Genomic DNA, 18,239 nt, shown 5'->3' with positions numbered 1-18,239 from the left:
CCCTAAGGCTAATGTGAGGGGTGGCCCCAGTGTCACCCCATCAGCGGCCTAGCTGCCTGAAAAGACAAAGTAGTCCTGGCAGCAATCTTGGGGCAGCCCCGCAGTGCCTTGCGCAAGTCCTCCACAGCCCCACTGCACCTGCGCCTCCAGCCTTTCCCACTCTCCTAACCCTAACCCTAACCCTAACCCTAACCCTAAGGCTAATGTGAGGGGTGGCCCCAGTGTCACCCCATCAGCGGCCTAGCTGCCTGAAAAGACAAAGTAGTCCTGGCAGCAATCTTGGGGCAGCCCCGCAGTGCCTTGCGCAAGTCCTCCACAGCCCCACTGCACCTGCGCCTCCAGCCTTTCCCACTCTCCTAACCCTAACCCTAACCCTAACCCTAAGGCTAAGGCTAATGTGAGGGGTGGCCCCAGTGTCACCCCATCAGCGGCCTAGCTGCCTGAAAAGACAAAGTAGTCCTGGCAGCAATCTTGGGGCAGCCCCGCAGTGCCTTGCGCAAGTCCTCCACAGCCCCACTGCACCTGCGCCTCCAGCCTTTCCCACTCTCCTAACCCTAACCCTAACCCTAACCCTAAGGCTAAGGCTAAGGCTAATGGGAGGGGTGGCCTCAGTGTCACCCCATCAGCGGCCTAGCTGCCTGAAAAGACAAAGTAGTCCTGGCAGCAATCTTGGGGCAGCCCCGCAGTGCCTTGCGCAAGTCCTCCACAGCCCCACTGCACCTGGGCCTCCAGCCTTTCCCACTCTCCTAACCCTAACCCTAACCCTAATCCTAAGGCTAAGGCTAAGGCTAATGTGAGGGGTGGCCTCAGTGTCACCCCATCAGCGGCCTAGCTGCCTGAAAAGACAAAGTAGTCCTGGCAGCAATCTTGGGGCAGCCCCGCAGTGCCTTGCGCAAGTCCTCCACAGCCCCACTGCACCTGCGCCTCCAGCCTTTCCCACTCTCCTAACCCTAACCCTAACCCTAACCCTAAGGCTAATGTGAGGGGTGGCCCCAGTGTCACCCCATCAGCGGCCTAGCTGCCTGAAAAGACAAAGTAGTCCTGGCAGCAATCTTGGGGCAGCCCCGCAGTGCCTTGCGCAAGTCCTCCACAGCCCCACTGCACCTGCGCCTCCAGCCTTTCCCACTCTCCTAACCCTAACCCTAACCCTAACCCTAAGGCTAAGGCTAAGGCTAATGTGAGGGGTGGCCCCAGTGTCACCCCATCAGCGGCCTAGCTGCCTGAAAAGACAAAGTAGTCCTGGCAGCAATCTTGGGGCAGCCCCGCAGTGCCTTGCGCAAGTCCTCCACAGCCCCACTGCACCTGCGCCTCCAGCCTTTCCCACTCTCCTAACCCTAACCCTAACCCTAAGCCTAACCCTAACCCTAAGGCTAATGTGAGGGGTGGCCCCAGTGTCACCCCATCAGCGGCCTAGCTGCCTGAAAAGACAAAGTAGTCCTGGCAGCAATCTTGGGGCAGCCCCGCAGTGCCTTGCGCAAGTCCTCCACAGCCCCACTGCACCTGCGCCTCCAGCCTTTCCCACTCTCCTAACCCTAACCCTAACCCTAACCCTAAGGCTAAGGCTAATGTGAGGGGTGGCCTCAGTGTCACCCCATCAGCGGCCTAGCTGCCTGAAAAGACAAAGTAGTCCTGGCAGCAATCTTGGGGCAGCCCCGCAGTGCCTTGCGCAAGTCCTCCACAGCCCCACTGCACCTGCGCCTCCAGCCTTTCCCACTCTCCTAACCCTAACCCTAACCCTAACCCTAAGGCTAAGGCTAATGTGAGGGGTGGCCTCAGTGTCACCCCATCAGCGGCCTAGCTGCCTGAAAAGACAAAGTAGTCCTGGCAGCAATCTTGGGGCAGCCCCGCAGTGCCTTGCGCAAGTCCTCCACAGCCCCACTGCACCTGGGCCTCCAGCCTTTCCCACTCTCCTAACCCTAACCCTAACCCTAACCCTAACCCTAAGGCTAATGTGAGGGGTGGCCCCAGTGTCACCCCATCAGCGGCCTAGCTGCCTGAAAAGACAAAGTAGTCCTGGCAGCAATCTTGGGGCAGCCCCGCAGTGCCTTGCGCAAGTCCTCCACAGCCCCACTGCACCTGCGCCTCCAGCCTTTCCCACTCTCCTAACCCTAACCCTAATCCTAAGGCTAACCCTAAGGCTAATGGGAGGGGTGGCCCCAGTGTCACCCCATCAGCGGCCTAGCTGCCTGAAAAGACAAAGTAGTCCTGGCAGCAATCTTGGGGCAGCCCCGCAGTGCCTTGCGCAAGTCCTCCACAGCCCCACTGCACCTGGGCCTCCAGCCTTTCCCACTCTCCTAACCCTAACCCTAACCCTAACCCTAACCCTAAGGCTAAGGCTAATGTGAGGGGTGGCCCCAGTGTCACCCCATCAGCGGCCTAGCTGTCTGAAAAGACAAAGTAGTCCTGGCAGCAATCTTGGGGCAGCCCCGCAGTGCCTTGCGCAAGTCCTCCACAGCCCCACTGCACCTGCGCCTCCAGCCTTTCCCACTCTCCTAACCCTAACCCTAACCCTAAGCCTAACCCTAACCCTAAGGCTAATGTGAGGGGTGGCCTCAGTGTCACCCCATCAGTGGCCTAGCTGCCTGAAAAGACAAAGTAGTCCTGGCAGCAATCTTGGGGCAGCCCCGCAGTGCCTTGCGCAAGTCCTCCACAGCCCCACTGCACCTGCGCCTCCAGCCTTTCCCACTCTCCTAACCCTAACCCTAACCCTAACCCTAATCCTAAGGCTAAGGCTAAGGCTAATGTGAGGGGTGGCCTCAGTGTCACCCCATCAGCGGCCTAGCTGCCTGAAAAGACAAAGTAGTCCTGGCAGCAATCTTGGGGCAGCCCCGCAGTGCCTTGCGCAAGTCCTCCACAGCCCCACTGCACCTGCGCCTCCAGCCTTTCCCACTCTCCTAACCCTAACCCTAACCCTAACCCTAACCCTAACCCTAAGGCTAATGTGAGGGGTGGCCCCAGTGTCACCCCATCAGCGGCCTAGCTGCCTGAAAAGACAAAGTAGTCCTGGCAGCAATCTTGGGGCAGCCCCGCAGTGCCTTGCGCAAGTCCTCCACAGCCCCACTGCACCTGGGCCTCCAGCCTTTCCCACTCTCCTAACCCTAACCCTAACCCTAACCCTAACCCTAAGGCTAATGTGAGGGGTGGCCCCAGTGTCACCCCATCAGCGGCCTAGCTGCCTGAAAAGACAAAGTAGTCCTGGCAGCAATCTTGGGGCAGCCCCGCAGTGCCTTGCGCAAGTCCTCCACAGCCCCACTGCACCTGCGCCTCCAGCCTTTCCCACTCTCCTAACCCTAACCCTAACCCTAATCCTAAGGCTAAGGCTAAGGCTAATGTGAGGGGTGGCCTCAGTGTCACCCCATCAGCGGCCTAGCTGCCTGAAAAGACAAAGTAGTCCTGGCAGCAATCTTGGGGCAGCCCCGCAGTGCCTTGCGCAAGTCCTCCACAGCCCCACTGCACCTGGGCCTCCAGCCTTTCCCACTCTCCTAACCCTAACCCTAACCCTAACCCTAAGGCTAATGTGAGGGGTGGCCCCAGTGTCACCCCATCAGCGGCCTAGCTGCCTGAAAAGACAAAGTAGTCCTGGCAGCAATCTTGGGGCAGCCCCGCAGTGCCTTGCACAAGTCCTCCACAGCCCCACTGCACCTGCGCCTCCAGCCTTTCCCACTCTCCTAACCCTAACCCTAAGGCTAAGGCTAAGGCTAAGGCTAATGTGAGGGGTGGCCCCAGTGTCACCCCATCAGCGGCCTAGCTGCCTGAAAAGACAAAGTAGTCCTGGCAGCAATCTTGGGGCAGCCCCGCAGTGCCTTGCGCAAGTCCTCCACAGCCCCACTGCACCTGCGCCTCCAGCCTTTCCCACTCTCCTAACCCTAACCCTAAGCCTAACCCTAACCCTAAGGCTAATGTGAGGGGTGGCCCCAGTGTCACCCCATCAGCGGCCTAGCTGCCTGAAAAGACAAAGTAGTCCTGGCAGCAATCTTGGGGCAGCCCCGCAGTGCCTTGCGCAAGTCCTCCACAGCCCCACTGCACCTGCGCCTCCAGCCTTTCCCACTCTCCTAACCCTAACCCTAACCCTAACCCTAAGGCTAATGTGAGGGGTGGCCTCAGTGTCACCCCATCAGCGGCCTAGCTGCCTGAAAAGACAAAGTAATCCTGGCAGCAATCTTGGGGCAGCCCCGCAGTGCCTTGCGCAAGTCCTCCACAGCCCCACTGCACCTGCGCCTCCAGCCTTTCCCACTCTCCTAACCCTAACCCTAACCCTAACCCTAAGGCTAAGGCTAAGGCTAATGTGAGGGGTGGCCTCAGTGTCACCCCATCAGCGGCCTAGCTGCCTGAAAAGACAAAGTAGTCCTGGCAGCAATCTTGGGGCAGCCCCGCAGTGCCTTGCGCAAGTCCTCCACAGCCCCACTGCACCTGGGCCTCCAGCCTTTCCCACTCTCCTAACCCTAACCCTAAGGCTAAGGCTAATGTGAGGGGTGGCCTCAGTGTCACCCCATCAGCGGCCTAGCTGCCTGAAAAGACAAAGTAGTCCTGGCAGCAATCTTGGGGCAGCCCCGCAGTGCCTTGCGCAAGTCCTCCACAGCCCCACTGCACCTGCGCCTCCAGCTTTTCCCACTCTCCTAACCCTAACCCTAACCCTAACCCTAACCCTAAGGCTAAGGCTAATGTGAGGGGTGGCCCCAGTGTCACCCCATCAGCGGCCTAGCTGCCTGAAAAGACAAAGTAGTCCTGGCAGCAATCTTGGGGCAGCCCCGCAGTGCCTTGCACAAGTCCTCCACAGCCCCACTGCACCTGCGCCTCCAGCCTTTCCCACTCTCCTAACCCTAACCCTAACCCTAACCCTAAGGCTAAGGCTAATGTGAGGGGTGGCCTCAGTGTCACCCCATCAGCGGCCTAGCTGCCTGAAAAGACAAAGTAGTCCTGGCAGCAATCTTGGGGCAGCCCCGCAGTGCCTTGCGCAAGTCCTCCACAGCCCCACTGCACCTGGGCCTCCAGCCTTTCCCACTCTCCTAACCCTAACCCTAACCCTAAGGCTAAGGCTAAGGCTAATGTGAGGGGTGGCCCCAGTGTCACCCCATCAGCGGCCTAGCTGCCTGAAAAGACAAAGTAGTCCTGGCAGCAATCTTGGGGCAGCCCCGCAGTGCCTTGCGCAAGTCCTCCACAGCCCCACTGCACCTGCGCCTCCAGCCTTTCCCACTCTCCTAACCCTAACCCTAACCCTAACCCTAACCCTAAGGCTAAGGCTAATGTGAGGGGTGGCCTCAGTGTCACCCCATCAGCGGCCTAGCTGCCTGAAAAGACAAAGTAGTCCTGGCAGCAATCTTGGGGCAGCCCCGCAGTGCCTTGCGCAAGTCCTCCACAGCCCCACTGCACCTGCGCCTCCAGCCTTTCCCACTCTCCTAACCCTAACCCTAAGGCTAAGGCTAAGGCTAAGGCTAATGTGAGGGGTGGCCTCAGTGTCACCCCATCAGCGGCCTAGCTGCCTGAAAAGACAAAGTAGTCCTGGCAGCAATCTTGGGGCAGCCCCGCAGTGCCTTGCGCAAGTCCTCCACAGCCCCACTGCACCTGCGCCTCCAGCCTTTCCCACTCTCCTAACCCTAACCCTAATCCTAAGGCTAACCCTAAGGCTAATGGGAGGGGTGGCCCCAGTGTCACCCCATCAGCGGCCTAGCTGCCTGAAAAGACAAAGTAGTCCTGGCAGCAATCTTGGGGCAGCCCCGCAGTGCCTTGCGCAAGTCCTCCACAGCCCCACTGCACCTGGGCCTCCAGCCTTTCCCACTCTCCTAACCATAACCCTAACCTTAACCCTAACCCTAAGGCTAAGGCTAATGTGAGGGGTGGCCCCAGTGTCACCCCATCAGTGGCCTAGCTGCCTGAAAAGACAAAGTAGTCCTGGCAGCAATCTTGGGGCAGCCCCGCAGTGCCTTGCGCAAGTCCTCCACAGCCCCACTGCACCTGCGCCTCCAGCCTTTCCCACTCTCCTAACCCTAACCCTAACCCTAACCCTAATCCTAAGGCTAAGGCTAAGGCTAATGTGAGGGGTGGCCTCAGTGTCACCCCATCAGCGGCCTAGCTGCCTGAAAAGACAAAGTAGTCCTGGCAGCAATCTTGGGGCAGCCCCGCAGTGCCTTGCGCAAGTCCTCCACAGCCCCACTGCACCTGCGCCTCCAGCCTTTCCCACTCTCCTAACCCTAACCCTAACCCTAACCCTAACCCTAACCCTAAGGCTAATGTGAGGGGTGGCCCCAGTGTCACCCCATCAGCGGCCTAGCTGCCTGAAAAGACAAAGTAGTCCTGGCAGCAATCTTGGGGCAGCCCCGCAGTGCCTTGCGCAAGTCCTCCACAGCCCCACTGCACCTGGGCCTCCAGCCTTTCCCACTCTCCTAACCCTAACCCTAACCCTAACCCTAAGGCTAAGGCTAAGGCTAATGTGAGGGGTGGCCCCAGTGTCACCCCATCAGCGGCCTAGCTGCCTGAAAAGACAAAGTAGTCCTGGCAGCAATCTTGGGGCAGCCCCGCAGTGCCTTGCGCAAGTCCTCCACAGCCCCACTGCACCTGCGCCTCCAGCCTTTCCCACTCTCCTAACCCTAACCCTAACCCTAATCCTAAGGCTAAGGCTAAGGCTAATGTGAGGGGTGGCCTCAGTGTCACCCCATCAGCGGCCTAGCTGCCTGAAAAGACAAAGTAGTCCTGGCAGCAATCTTGGGGCAGCCCCGCAGTGCCTTGCGCAAGTCCTCCACAGCCCCACTGCACCTGGGCCTCCAGCCTTTCCCACTCTCCTAACCCTAACCCTAACCCTAACCCTAAGGCTAATGTGAGGGGTGGCCCCAGTGTCACCCCATCAGCGGCCTAGCTGCCTGAAAAGACAAAGTAGTCCTGGCAGCAATCTTGGGGCAGCCCCGCAGTGCCTTGCACAAGTCCTCCACAGCCCCACTGCACCTGCGCCTCCAGCCTTTCCCACTCTCCTAACCCTAACCCTAAGGCTAAGGCTAAGGCTAAGGCTAATGTGAGGGGTGGCCCCAGTGTCACCCCATCAGCGGCCTAGCTGCCTGAAAAGACAAAGTAGTCCTGGCAGCAATCTTGGGGCAGCCCCGCAGTGCCTTGCGCAAGTCCTCCACAGCCCCACTGCACCTGCGCCTCCAGCCTTTCCCACTCTCCTAACCCTAACCCTAACCCTAACCCTAACCCTAAGGCTAATGTGAGGGGTGGCCCCAGTGTCACCCCATCAGCGGCCTAGCTGCCTGAAAAGACAAAGTAGTCCTGGCAGCAATCTTGGGGCAGCCCCGCAGTGCCTTGCGCAAGTCCTCCACAGCCCCACTGCACCTGCGCCTCCAGCCTTTCCCACTCTCCTAACCCTAACCCTAACCCTAAGGCTAAGGCTAATGTGAGGGGTGGCCTCAGTGTCACCCCATCAGCGGCCTAGCTGCCTGAAAAGACAAAGTAATCCTGGCAGCAATCTTGGGGCAGCCCCGCAGTGCCTTGCGCAAGTCCTCCACAGCCCCACTGCACCTGCGCCTCCAGCCTTTCCCACTCTCCTAACCCTAACCCTAACCCTAACCCTAAGGCTAAGGCTAAGGCTAATGTGAGGGGTGGCCTCAGTGTCACCCCATCAGCGGCCTAGCTGCCTGAAAAGACAAAGTAGTCCTGGCAGCAATCTTGGGGCAGCCCCGCAGTGCCTTGCGCAAGTCCTCCACAGCCCCACTGCACCTGGGCCTCCAGCCTTTCCCACTCTCCTAACCCTAACCCTAAGGCTAAGGCTAATGTGAGGGGTGGCCTCAGTGTCACCCCATCAGCGGCCTAGCTGCCTGAAAAGACAAAGTAGTCCTGGCAGCAATCTTGGGGCAGCCCCGCAGTGCCTTGCGCAAGTCCTCCACAGCCCCACTGCACCTGCGCCTCCAGCTTTTCCCACTCTCCTAACCCTAACCCTAACCCTAACCCTAACCCTAACCCTAAGGCTAAGGCTAATGTGAGGGGTGGCCCCAGTGTCACCCCATCAGCGGCCTAGCTGCCTGAAAAGACAAAGTAGTCCTGGCAGCAATCTTGGGGCAGCCCCGCAGTGCCTTGCACAAGTCCTCCACAGCCCCACTGCACCTGCGCCTCCAGCCTTTCCCACTCTCCTAACCCTAACCCTAACCCTAACCCTAAGGCTAAGGCTAATGTGAGGGGTGGCCTCAGTGTCACCCCATCAGCGGCCTAGCTGCCTGAAAAGACAAAGTAGTCCTGGCAGCAATCTTGGGGCAGCCCCGCAGTGCCTTGCGCAAGTCCTCCACAGCCCCACTGCACCTGCGCCTCCAGCCTTTCCCACTCTCCTAACCCTAACCCTAACCCTAAGGCTAAGGCTAAGGCTAATGTGAGGGGTGGCCCCAGTGTCACCCCATCAGCGGCCTAGCTGCCTGAAAAGACAAAGTAGTCCTGGCAGCAATCTTGGGGCAGCCCCGCAGTGCCTTGCGCAAGTCCTCCACAGCCCCACTGCACCTGCGCCTCCAGCCTTTCCCACTCTCCTAACCCTAACCCTAACCCTAACCCTAACCCTAAGGCTAAGGCTAATGTGAGGGGTGGCCTCAGTGTCACCCCATCAGCGGCCTAGCTGCCTGAAAAGACAAAGTAGTCCTGGCAGCAATCTTGGGGCAGCCCCGCAGTGCCTTGCGCAAGTCCTCCACAGCCCCACTGCACCTGCGCCTCCAGCCTTTCCCACTCTCCTAACCCTAACCCTAAGGCTAAGGCTAAGGCTAAGGCTAATGTGAGGGGTGGCCTCAGTGTCACCCCATCAGCGGCCTAGCTGCCTGAAAAGACAAAGTAGTCCTGGCAGCAATCTTGGGGCAGCCCCGCAGTGCCTTGCGCAAGTCCTCCACAGCCCCACTGCACCTGCGCCTCCAGCCTTTCCCACTCTCCTAACCCTAACCCTAACCCTAACCCTAACCCTAAGGCTAAGGCTAAGGCTAATGTGAGGGGTGGCCTCAGTGTCACCCCATCAGCGGCCTAGCTGCCTGAAAAGACAAAGTAGTCCTGGCAGCAATCTTGGGGCAGCCCCGCAGTGCCTTGCGCAAGTCCTCCACAGCCCCACTGCACCTGGGCCTCCAGCCTTTCCCACTCTCCTAACCCTAACCCTAAGGCTAAGGCTAATGTGAGGGGTGGCCTCAGTGTCACCCCATCAGCGGCCTAGCTGCCTGAAAAGACAAAGTAGTCCTGGCAGCAATCTTGGGGCAGCCCCGCAGTGCCTTGCGCAAGTCCTCCACAGCCCCACTGCACCTGCGCCTCCAGCTTTTCCCACTCTCCTAACCCTAACCCTAACCCTAACCCTAACCCTAAGGCTAAGGCTAATGTGAGGGGTGGCCCCAGTGTCACCCCATCAGCGGCCTAGCTGCCTGAAAAGACAAAGTAGTCCTGGCAGCAATCTTGGGGCAGCCCCGCAGTGCCTTGCACAAGTCCTCCACAGCCCCACTGCACCTGCGCCTCCAGCCTTTCCCACTCTCCTAACCCTAACCCTAACCCTAACCCTAAGGCTAAGGCTAATGTGAGGGGTGGCCTCAGTGTCACCCCATCAGCGGCCTAGCTGCCTGAAAAGACAAAGTAGTCCTGGCAGCAATCTTGGGGCAGCCCCGCAGTGCCTTGCGCAAGTCCTCCGCAGCCCCACTGCACCTGGGCCTCCAGCCTTTCCCACTCTCCTAACCCTAACCCTAACCCTAACCCTAACACTAAGGCTAATGTGAGGGGTGGCCCCAGTGTCACCCCATCAGCGGCCTAGCTGCCTGAAAAGACAAAGTAGTCCTGGCAGCAATCTTGGGGCAGCCCCGCAGTGCCTTGCGCAAGTCCTCCACAGCCCCACTGCACCTGCGCCTCCAGCCTTTCCCACTCTCCTAACCCTAACCCTAACCCTAACCCTAACCCTAAGGCTAATGTGAGGGGTGGCCCCAGTGTCACCCCATCAGCGGCCTAGCTGCCTGAAAAGACAAAGTAGTCCTGGCAGCAATCTTGGGGCAGCCCCGCAGTGCCTTGCGCAAGTCCTCCACAGCCCCACTGCACCTGGGCCTCCAGCCTTTCCCACTCTCCTAACCCTAACCCTAACCCTAACCCTAAGGCTAATGTGAGGGGTGGCCCCAGTGTCACCCCATCAGCGGCCTAGCTGCCTGAAAAGACAAAGTAGTCCTGGCAGCAATCTTGGGGCAGCCCCGCAGTGCCTTGCACAAGTCCTCCACAGCCCCACTGCACCTGCGCCTCCAGCCTTTCCCACTCTCCTAACCCTAACCCTAAGGCTAAGGCTAAGGCTAAGGCTAATGTGAGGGGTGGCCCCAGTGTCACCCCATCAGCGGCCTAGCTGCCTGAAAAGACAAAGTAGTCCTGGCAGCAATCTTGGGGCAGCCCCGCAGTGCCTTGCGCAAGTCCTCCACAGCCCCACTGCACCTGCGCCTCCAGCCTTTCCCACTCTCCTAACCCTAACCCTAACCCTAACCCTAACCCTAAGGCTAATGTGAGGGGTGGCCCCAGTGTCACCCCATCAGCGGCCTAGCTGCCTGAAAAGACAAAGTAGTCCTGGCAGCAATCTTGGGGCAGCCCCGCAGTGCCTTGCGCAAGTCCTCCACAGCCCCACTGCACCTGCGCCTCCAGCCTTTCCCACTCTCCTAACCCTAACCCTAACCCTAAGGCTAAGGCTAATGTGAGGGGTGGCCTCAGTGTCACCCCATCAGCGGCCTAGCTGCCTGAAAAGACAAAGTAATCCTGGCAGCAATCTTGGGGCAGCCCCGCAGTGCCTTGCGCAAGTCCTCCACAGCCCCACTGCACCTGCGCCTCCAGCCTTTCCCACTCTCCTAACCCTAACCCTAACCCTAACCCTAAGGCTAAGGCTAAGGCTAATGTGAGGGGTGGCCTCAGTGTCACCCCATCAGCGGCCTAGCTGCCTGAAAAGACAAAGTAGTCCTGGCAGCAATCTTGGGGCAGCCCCGCAGTGCCTTGCGCAAGTCCTCCACAGCCCCACTGCACCTGGGCCTCCAGCCTTTCCCACTCTCCTAACCCTAACCCTAAGGCTAAGGCTAATGTGAGGGGTGGCCTCAGTGTCACCCCATCAGCGGCCTAGCTGCCTGAAAAGACAAAGTAGTCCTGGCAGCAATCTTGGGGCAGCCCCGCAGTGCCTTGCGCAAGTCCTCCACAGCCCCACTGCACCTGCGCCTCCAGCTTTTCCCACTCTCCTAACCCTAACCCTAACCCTAACCCTAACCCTAAGGCTAAGGCTAATGTGAGGGGTGGCCCCAGTGTCACCCCATCAGCGGCCTAGCTGCCTGAAAAGACAAAGTAGTCCTGGCAGCAATCTTGGGGCAGCCCCGCAGTGCCTTGCACAAGTCCTCCACAGCCCCACTGCACCTGCGCCTCCAGCCTTTCCCACTCTCCTAACCCTAACCCTAACCCTAACCCTAAGGCTAAGGCTAATGTGAGGGGTGGCCTCAGTGTCACCCCATCAGCGGCCTAGCTGCCTGAAAAGACAAAGTAGTCCTGGCAGCAATCTTGGGGCAGCCCCGCAGTGCCTTGCGCAAGTCCTCCACAGCCCCACTGCACCTGGGCCTCCAGCCTTTCCCACTCTCCTAACCCTAACCCTAACCCTAAGGCTAAGGCTAAGGCTAATGTGAGGGGTGGCCCCAGTGTCACCCCATCAGCGGCCTAGCTGCCTGAAAAGACAAAGTAGTCCTGGCAGCAATCTTGGGGCAGCCCCGCAGTGCCTTGCGCAAGTCCTCCACAGCCCCACTGCACCTGCGCCTCCAGCCTTTCCCACTCTCCTAACCCTAACCCTAACCCTAACCCTAACCCTAAGGCTAAGGCTAAGGCTAATGTGAGGGGTGGCCTCAGTGTCACCCCATCAGCGGCCTAGCTGCCTGAAAAGACAAAGTAGTCCTGGCAGCAATCTTGGGGCAGCCCCGCAGTGCCTTGCGCAAGTCCTCCACAGCCCCACTGCACCTGCGCCTCCAGCCTTTCCCACTCTCCTAACCCTAACCCTAAGGCTAAGGCTAAGGCTAAGGCTAATGTGAGGGGTGGCCTCAGTGTCACCCCATCAGCGGCCTAGCTGCCTGAAAAGACAAAGTAGTCCTGGCAGCAATCTTGGGGCAGCCCCGCAGTGCCTTGCGCAAGTCCTCCACAGCCCCACTGCACCTGCGCCTCCAGCCTTTCCCACTCTCCTAACCCTAACCCTAATCCTAAGGCTAACCCTAAGGCTAATGGGAGGGGTGGCCCCAGTGTCACCCCATCAGCGGCCTAGCTGCCTGAAAAGACAAAGTAGTCCTGGCAGCAATCTTGGGGCAGCCCCGCAGTGCCTTGCGCAAGTCCTCCACAGCCCCACTGCACCTGGGCCTCCAGCCTTTCCCACTCTCCTAACCATAACCCTAACCTTAACCCTAACCCTAAGGCTAAGGCTAATGTGAGGGGTGGCCCCAGTGTCACCCCATCAGCGGCCTAGCTGTCTGAAAAGACAAAGTAGTCCTGGCAGCAATCTTGGGGCAGCCCCGCAGTGCCTTGCGCAAGTCCTCCACAGCCCCACTGCACCTGCGCCTCCAGCCTTTCCCACTCTCCTAACCCTAACCCTAACCCTAAGCCTAACCCTAACCCTAAGGCTAATGTGAGGGGTGGCCTCAGTGTCACCCCATCAGTGGCCTAGCTGCCTGAAAAGACAAAGTAGTCCTGGCAGCAATCTTGGGGCAGCCCCGCAGTGCCTTGCGCAAGTCCTCCACAGCCCCACTGCACCTGCGCCTCCAGCCTTTCCCACTCTCCTAACCCTAACCCTAACCCTAACCCTAATCCTAAGGCTAAGGCTAAGGCTAATGTGAGGGGTGGCCTCAGTGTCACCCCATCAGCGGCCTAGCTGCCTGAAAAGACAAAGTAGTCCTGGCAGCAATCTTGGGGCAGCCCCGCAGTGCCTTGCGCAAGTCCTCCACAGCCCCACTGCACCTGCGCCTCCAGCCTTTCCCACTCTCCTAACCCTAACCCTAACCCTAACCCTAACCCTAACCCTAAGGCTAATGTGAGGGGTGGCCCCAGTGTCACCCCATCAGCGGCCTAGCTGCCTGAAAAGACAAAGTAGTCCTGGCAGCAATCTTGGGGCAGCCCCGCAGTGCCTTGCGCAAGTCCTCCACAGCCCCACTGCACCTGGGCCTCCAGCCTTTCCCACTCTCCTAACCCTAACCCTAACCCTAACCCTAAGGCTAAGGCTAATGTGAGGGGTGGCCCCAGTGTCACCCCATCAGCGGCCTAGCTGCCTGAAAAGACAAAGTAGTCCTGGCAGCAATCTTGGGGCAGCCCCGCAGTGCCTTGCGCAAGTCCTCCACAGCCCCACTGCACCTGCGCCTCCAGCCTTTCCCACTCTCCTAACCCTAACCCTAACCCTAATCCTAAGGCTAAGGCTAAGGCTAATGTGAGGGGTGGCCTCAGTGTCACCCCATCAGCGGCCTAGCTGCCTGAAAAGACAAAGTAGTCCTGGCAGCAATCTTGGGGCAGCCCCGCAGTGCCTTGCGCAAGTCCTCCACAGCCCCACTGCACCTGGGCCTCCAGCCTTTCCCACTCTCCTAACCCTAACCCTAACCCTAACCCTAAGGCTAATGTGAGGGGTGGCCCCAGTGTCACCCCATCAGCGGCCTAGCTGCCTGAAAAGACAAAGTAGTCCTGGCAGCAATCTTGGGGCAGCCCCGCAGTGCCTTGCACAAGTCCTCCACAGCCCCACTGCACCTGCGCCTCCAGCCTTTCCCACTCTCCTAACCCTAACCCTAAGGCTAAGGCTAAGGCTAAGGCTAATGTGAGGGGTGGCCCCAGTGTCACCCCATCAGCGGCCTAGCTGCCTGAAAAGACAAAGTAGTCCTGGCAGCAATCTTGGGGCAGCCCCGCAGTGCCTTGCGCAAGTCCTCCACAGCCCCACTGCACCTGCGCCTCCAGCCTTTCCCACTCTCCTAACCCTAACCCTAACCCTAACCCTAACCCTAAGGCTAATGTGAGGGGTGGCCCCAGTGTCACCCCATCAGCGGCCTAGCTGCCTGAAAAGACAAAGTAGTCCTGGCAGCAATCTTGGGGCAGCCCCGCAGTGCCTTGCGCAAGTCCTCCACAGCCCCACTGCACCTGCGCCTCCAGCCTTTCCCACTCTCCTAACCCTAACCCTAACCCTAAGGCTAAGGCTAATGTGAGGGGTGGCCTCAGTGTCACCCCATCAGCGGCCTAGCTGCCTGAAAAGACAAAGTAATCCTGGCAGCAATCTTGGGGCAGCCCCGCAGTGCCTTGCGCAAGTCCTCCACAGCCCCACTGCACCTGCGCCTCCAGCCTTTCCCACTCTCCTAACCCTAACCCTAACCCTAACCCTAAGGCTAAGGCTAAGGCTAATGTGAGGGGTGGCCTCAGTGTCACCCCATCAGCGGCCTAGCTGCCTGAAAAGACAAAGTAGTCCTGGCAGCAATCTTGGGGCAGCCCCGCAGTGCCTTGCGCAAGTCCTCCACAGCCCCACTGCACCTGCGCCTCCAGCCTTTCCCACTCTCCTAACCCTAACCCTAAGGCTAAGGCTAATGTGAGGGGTGGCCTCAGTGTCACCCCATCAGCGGCCTAGCTGCCTGAAAAGACAAAGTAGTCCTGGCAGCAATCTTGGGGCAGCCCCGCAGTGCCTTGCGCAAGTCCTCCACAGCCCCACTGCACCTGCGCCTCCAGCTTTTCCCACTCTCCTAACCCTAACCCTAACCCTAACCCTAAGGCTAAGGCTAATGTGAGGGGTGGCCCCAGTGTCACCCCATCAGCGGCCTAGCTGCCTGAAAAGACAAAGTAGTCCTGGCAGCAATCTTGGGGCAGCCCCGCAGTGCCTTGCACAAGTCCTCCACAGCCCCACTGCACCTGCGCCTCCAGCCTTTCCCACTCTCCTAACCCTAACCCTAACCCTAACCCTAAGGCTAAGGCTAATGTGAGGGGTGGCCTCAGTGTCACCCCATCAGCGGCCTAGCTGCCTGAAAAGACAAAGTAGTCCTGGCAGCAATCTTGGGGCAGCCCCGCAGTGCCTTGCGCAAGTCCTCCACAGCCCCACTGCACCTGGGCCTCCAGCCTTTCCCACTCTCCTAACCCTAACCCTAACCCTAAGGCTAAGGCTAAGGCTAATGTGAGGGGTGGCCCCAGTGTCACCCCATCAGCGGCCTAGCTGCCTGAAAAGACAAAGTAGTCCTGGCAGCAATCTTGGGGCAGCCCCGCAGTGCCTTGCGCAAGTCCTCCACAGCCCCACTGCACCTGCGCCTCCAGCCTTTCCCACTCTCCTAACCCTAACCCTAACCCTAACCCTAACCCTAAGGCTAAGGCTAATGTGAGGGGTGGCCTCAGTGTCACCCCATCAGCGGCCTAGCTGCCTGAAAAGACAAAGTAGTCCTGGCAGCAATCTTGGGGCAGCCCCGCAGTGCCTTGCGCAAGTCCTCCACAGCCCCACTGCACCTGCGCCTCCAGCCTTTCCCACTCTCCTAACCCTAACCCTAAGGCTAAGGCTAAGGCTAAGGCTAATGTGAGGGGTGGCCTCAGTGTCACCCCATCAGCGGCCTAGCTGCCTGAAAAGACAAAGTAGTCCTGGCAGCAATCTTGGGGCAGCCCCGCAGTGCCTTGCGCAAGTCCTCCACAGCCCCACTGCACCTGCGCCTCCAGCCTTTCCCACTCTCCTAACCCTAACCCTAACCCTAACCCTAACCCTAAGGCTAAGGCTAAGGCTAATGTGAGGGGTGGCCTCAGTGTCACCCCATCAGCGGCCTAGCTGCCTGAAAAGACAAAGTAGTCCTGGCAGCAATCTTGGGGCAGCCCCGCAGTGCCTTGCGCAAGTCCTCCACAGCCCCACTGCACCTGGGCCTCCAGCCTTTCCCACTCTCCTAACCCTAACCCTAAGGCTAAGGCTAATGTGAGGGGTGGCCTCAGTGTCACCCCATCAGCGGCCTAGCTGCCTGAAAAGACAAAGTAGTCCTGGCAGCAATCTTGGGGCAGCCCCGCAGTGCCTTGCGCAAGTCCTCCACAGCCCCACTGCACCTGCGCCTCCAGCTTTTCCCACTCTCCTAACCCTAACCCTAACCCTAACCCTAACCCTAAGGCTAAGGCTAATGTGAGGGGTGGCCCCAGTGTCACCCCATCAGCGGCCTAGCTGCCTGAAAAGACAAAGTAGTCCTGGCAGCAATCTTGGGGCAGCCCCGCAGTGCCTTGCACAAGTCCTCCACAGCCCCACTGCACCTGCGCCTCCAGCCTTTCCCACTCTCCTAACCCTAACCCTAACCCTAACCCTAAGGCTAAGGCTAATGTGAGGGGTGGCCTCAGTGTCACCCCATCAGCGGCCTAGCTGCCTGAAAAGACAAAGTAGTCCTGGCAGCAATCTTGGGGCAGCCCCGCAGTGCCTTGCGCAAGTCCTCCGCAGCCCCACTGCACCTGGGCCTCCAGCCTTTCCCACTCTCCTAACCCTAACCCTAACCCTAACCCTAACACTAAGGCTAATGTGAGGGGTGGCCCCAGTGTCACCCCATCAGCGGCCTAGCTGCCTGAAAAGACAAAGTAGTCCTGGCAGCAATCTTGGGGCAGCCCCGCAGTGCCTTGCGCAAGTCCTCCACAGCCCCACTGCACCTGGGCCTCCAGCCTTTCCCACTCTCCTAACCCTAACCCTAACCCTAACCCTAAGGCTAATGTGAGGGGTGGCCCCAGTGTCACCCCATCAGCGGCCTAGCTGCCTGAAAAGACAAAGTAGTCCTGGCAGCAATCTTGGGGCAGCCCCGCAGTGCCTTGCGCAAGTCCTCCACAGCCCCACTGCACCTGCGCCTCCAGCCTTTCCCACTCTCCTAACCCTAACCCTAACCCTAACCCTAACCCTAAGGCTAATGTGAGGGGTGGCCTCAGTGTCACCCCATCAGCGGCCTAGCTGCCTGAAAAGACAAAGTAGTCCTGGCAGCAATCTTGGGGCAGCCCCGCAGTGCCTTGCGCAAGTCCTCCACAGCCCCACTGCACCTGCGCCTCCAGCCTTTCCCACTCTCCTAACCCTAACCCTAACCCTAAGGCTAAGGCTAAGGCTAATGTGAGGGGTGGCCCCAGTGTCACCCCATCAGCGGCCTAGCTGCCTGAAAAGACAAAGTAGTCCTGGCAGCAATCTTGGGGCAGCCCCGCAGTGCCTTGCGCAAGTCCTCCACAGCCCCACTGCACCTGCGCCTCCAGCCTTTCCCACTCTCCTAACCCTAACCCTAACCCTAACCCTAAGGCTAAGGCTAAGGCTAATGTGAGGGGTGGCCCCAGTGTCACCCCATCAGCGGCCTAGCTGTCTGAAAAGACAAAGTAGTCCTGGCAGCAATCTTGGGGCAGCCCCGCAGTGCCTTGCGCAAGTCCTCCACAGCCCCACTGCACCTGCGCCTCCAGCCTTTCCCACTCTCCTAACCCTAACCCTAACCCTAACCCTAACCCTAACCCTAAGGCTAATGTGAGGGGTGGCCCCAGTGTCACCCCATCAGCGGCCTAGTTGCCTGAAAAGACAAAGTAGTCCTGGCAGCAATCTTGGGGCAGCCCCGCAGTGCCTTGCGCAAGTCCTCCACAGCCCCACTGCACCTGCGCCTCCAGCCTTTCCCACTCTCCTAACCCTAACCCTAAGGCTAAGGCTAAGGCTAAGGCTAATGTGAGGGGTGGCCCCAGTGTCACCCCATCAGCGGCCTAGCTGCCTGAAAAGACAAAGTAGTCCTGGCAGCAATCTTGGGGCAGCCCCGCAGTGCCTTGCGCAAGTCCTCCACAGCCCCACTGCACCTGCGCCTCCAGCCTTTCCCACTCTCCTAACCCTAACCCTAACCCTAACCCTAACCCTAACCCTAAGGCTAATGTGAGGGGTGGCCTCAGTGTCACCCCATCAGCGGCCTAGCTGCCTGAAAAGACAAAGTAGTCCTGGCAGCAATCTTGGGGTAGCCCCGCAGTGCCTTGCGCAAGTCCTCCACAGCCCCACTGCACCTGCGCCTCCAGCCTTTCCCACTCTCCTAACCCTAACCCTAACCCTAATCCTAAGGCTAAGGCTAAGGCTAATGTGAGGGGTGGCCTCAGTGTCACCCCATCAGCGGCCTAGCTGCCTGAAAAGACAAAGTAGTCCTGGCAGCAATCTTGGGGCAGCCCCGCAGTGCCTTGCGCAAGTCCTCCACAGCCCCACTGCACCTGCGCCTCCAGCCTTTCCCACTCTCCTAACCCTAACCCTAACCCTAACCCTAACCCTAAGGCTAATGTGAGGGGTGGCCCCAGTGTCACCCCATCAGCGGCCTAGC

Source organism: Struthio camelus, chromosome 7 (assembly GCF_040807025.1).
Source record: "Struthio camelus isolate bStrCam1 chromosome 7, bStrCam1.hap1, whole genome shotgun sequence".
NCBI classification, from domain to species: Eukaryota; Metazoa; Chordata; class Aves; order Struthioniformes; family Struthionidae; genus Struthio; species Struthio camelus.
Note: the sequence above shows the minus strand (reverse complement) of the source record.